Source organism: Triticum urartu, chromosome 6 (genome assembly GCF_003073215.2).
Source record: "Triticum urartu cultivar G1812 chromosome 6, Tu2.1, whole genome shotgun sequence".
Taxonomy (NCBI): domain Eukaryota; kingdom Viridiplantae; phylum Streptophyta; class Magnoliopsida; order Poales; family Poaceae; genus Triticum; species Triticum urartu.
The window spans coordinates 8,767,241-8,770,247 of NC_053027.1; the positions used below are offsets into that span (position 1 = coordinate 8,767,241).

At 47.8% G+C, this 3,007-nt stretch overlaps 1 long non-coding RNA gene across 2 annotated transcripts; it reads left to right on the forward strand.

Moving 5' to 3' along the window:
- The first annotated feature begins 2,346 nt into the window (after positions 1–2,346).
- LOC125513010 lies at positions 2,347–2,997 on the forward strand. 2 transcript variants are annotated; one of them, XR_007285632.1, is made up of 3 exons: positions 2,347–2,424; positions 2,532–2,644; positions 2,721–2,997. It is a non-coding gene; the product is annotated as an uncharacterized LOC125513010 (long non-coding RNA). The 2 variants fall into 2 exon arrangements; XR_007285634.1 differs by having other exon boundaries at positions 2,360–2,424; positions 2,538–2,644.
- The last annotated feature ends 10 nt before the right edge of the window (positions 2,998–3,007 follow it).

Genomic DNA, 3,007 nt, shown 5'->3' on the forward strand with positions numbered 1-3,007 from the left:
GCTCGCGCTCGTCCATGGCGAACCGATAAGCGGATCGAACGGTGAAGATACCGTTCTTCTCCGGGGCCCATGCGATGATGTCGTCGGTGACGCATGTCGAAGTACGAATGCTGGAGATCATCTCCACGTCTGCCGGGTGGAAGTAGCGATGGAGCAGGTCAAGGCGCCATGACCTATCCTCGTGCAAGAGCTCGGCCACTCGTCGTAGTCGGCAGGTACCCTGTTGGGTGATAAGTTGGCGTGAAGGTTCGTGGGGGATCCATTTATCTCGCCAAATCCGGATGTTACGGCCATCCCCTACATGCCAGACGATGCCCTTCTTGAGGAGCTCAAGGCCATACTGAATGGCCTGCCACGTAGGGGAGGCGTTGCCTGAGAAGATTGTATCCTCTAGGCTGCCTTCAGGGTAGTACCTCGCCTTGAGCACCTGCGCACATAAACTGTGAGGATTTATTAGTAAGCGCCACGCCTGCCGGGCAAGGAGGGCCTGGTTGAAGGCGCGAAAATCTCGGAAACCCAGCCCGCCCTGTGTTTTGTGCGCCAGGATCTTTGGCCAAGCCAGCCAATGTGTCTTCCTCTTCCCTTCCGATGCTCCCCACCAGAAGTTCCGGACCATGCGGTTGAGGTCATCACATACAGACATAGGAAGCTTAAACACCCCCATAACATACGTCGGTATAGCCTGCGCAATAGCTTTGATCATCGTCTCCTTTCCAGCCAAGAATAACGTGTCTCCCCATGCTATGATTCTCTTCAATAATCTGGATTGCAAGTTTTGAAATTTCCCACGAGACATGCGACCCTCCGGTGTGGGTAGCCCCAAGTATTTATCCTCAAACAAATCTGTCATAAGAACTGCACGTACTTTCTGCTGCTCTTCACTTGTACACGCATCACCAAATAAGGCACTGCACTTGGCCGGATTAATGCTATGTCCGGTGGCTCTCTCATAAGCATGCAGGACTTGCTTCACATTTCTTGCTTGCTCCTCTTCAGCTTTGAAAAAGAGTAGCGTGTCATCTGCAAAGAGCAGATGGGACACACCAGGAGCTCTGCGGCACACCTTTAGCGGGGTAAATGTGCCACTCCAAAATTTTCTTTTGGTTTTTAGCAAAAACCTTGTTGGTTTTTGAAGAGAGGCCATTTAATTTTTTTTTCAGAAAACCTCTCTCTTAAAAACTTTCACCTTTGGCAAGGATTTTCATTTACATCCTTTTCAAATTGGGTGTTTGAATTATGGAAACTTTTCTTCTGAATTCTTCTCCTCTCAAGTGTATTTTTTTTGAATTTGATTATTTTCATTTAAAAGGAAAACCCTAGGAGTTTTTGGGGCTTCTCTCATTTTGGAACCACCCATGATTTTATTTTGCCTCATGTGGAGAGACCTCCCAAAACCTCTCCATCCACTTTGAAACAACCCAAACTTTCTGTCCGAACTAAAAAAAAATCCATTTTTGGATTTTATTCCAATTATTTCTCTTTCCAAAATAATTCTGTCTTTTCATTTGAACCTAAGGGATTTACAAAGCAAGTACCCTAATGCCTTTGATCCTTGAGCCCAAACCAACTCCCCTGGATAGTCCTTAGTACCCACAACCTAGAACCCTCTTGATCCACTCTTCTTCTTTTCAAAATTTTCAAATTTCACTCACTGCAAGTTTGGACCAGATTTGCCAAATTTGGTGAAATTCATATCTACACTTCCCCAAAAATTCCACCAAAATTCAGACAAGCTCTAGTTGCAATGAGAGACCACTCCACCAAAAATCAGCTCAAGGAAAAATCCCTAGAGGCCAGAATAATTCTGTCGAACACTTGGCATGCACTGTTTTTGTTCATATTCAGTAAATTTAGAGTTTCAGTGTCGTTTCCCCGACAAAACTTCAGTCACATGCCCACTGTGCATTTGGCTCGATGCTTGCAGCCCCTCCCTCTTGTCCGGATGTTCACACGCGCGCTCGGCGCCTTCCTGGCGTCGGTGGCGCCCTGGGCCGCCTGCGCCGGCGTGCTTTGCGGCGGCAGAACCACCGTAACGGCCGACAGGGGGCAACACCGCGGCAGAACGCCGTTCGGCGCCGCCCAACCCTCCTGGTAGCTCCGCGTGGCCATCTCCTTGCCAGCGCACGCATGCAGCACCGTCGCCGTGGCCTGGCACGCGCAGAGCGCGTTCTCTACCGCCAACGGGCCGTGCTGCCGTTCCGTCGAGGGCAGGCCGTAACCCTCCCTCCCGTGCTGAGTTGGACCCTGTAATGGCACCACTGCTCCACCTAGGCGATGCTCAAGCTCCTAAGCCGACCGTCCCGCCACAAGGTTGAGATTATAGTAACTGAAATATATGTTAGCTGTAATTTGCTAAAGGGTGATATGCTTATGATCTTATGGATGGAAGCCCTAGAGTTCAATTGCCAGGACTTTTTTCACAAGGTTAGTGTACTGCAGGCCTAGATCCTTATTTATGTTACTACAAAGCTTACGTTTTAGACTGCACCTAAGTTGACATGTTTCTATGGTCTACATTTTGCGGATTGGAGAGTTAGGATCAGCTGGCCCCGAGTGCAAAGAACTTCAAGAAACAACAAAGAGTTGTTGATGGATAATTCAGCCGGCTTGCTTCTCTGTTTGCCAATTGTTTGGAGCTACGAGGGTAACTATTTACTGTATTGTGGTAGATTTCTTTTGCTCTGATAACTAATCTATTTTAAGTTTTTAACTGATTTCAGTGTCCTAAATCTCTAGTGCAAAAACTATAGCACTGGATGTGTTGCCCTTCAGAGGTGGTGCCGGAAGGATCAGGGGCGAAGCCAACATAGAGAAGGAGGCGATTGTGATCGCAGCTAAGGGAAGCAAAAGCACGTGGAGGGGCATTCCTCAGCCTACTGGTACATGTCATTCTTCCAGCAAGCGGCGCCAGTTCCAAAATGAAGATTTGCTTAATTGTGAAAGGATGTTTTGTCTCAAACTCTATATGGTCCAAGATATACAATCATTTCTTGAAAATCATATTACT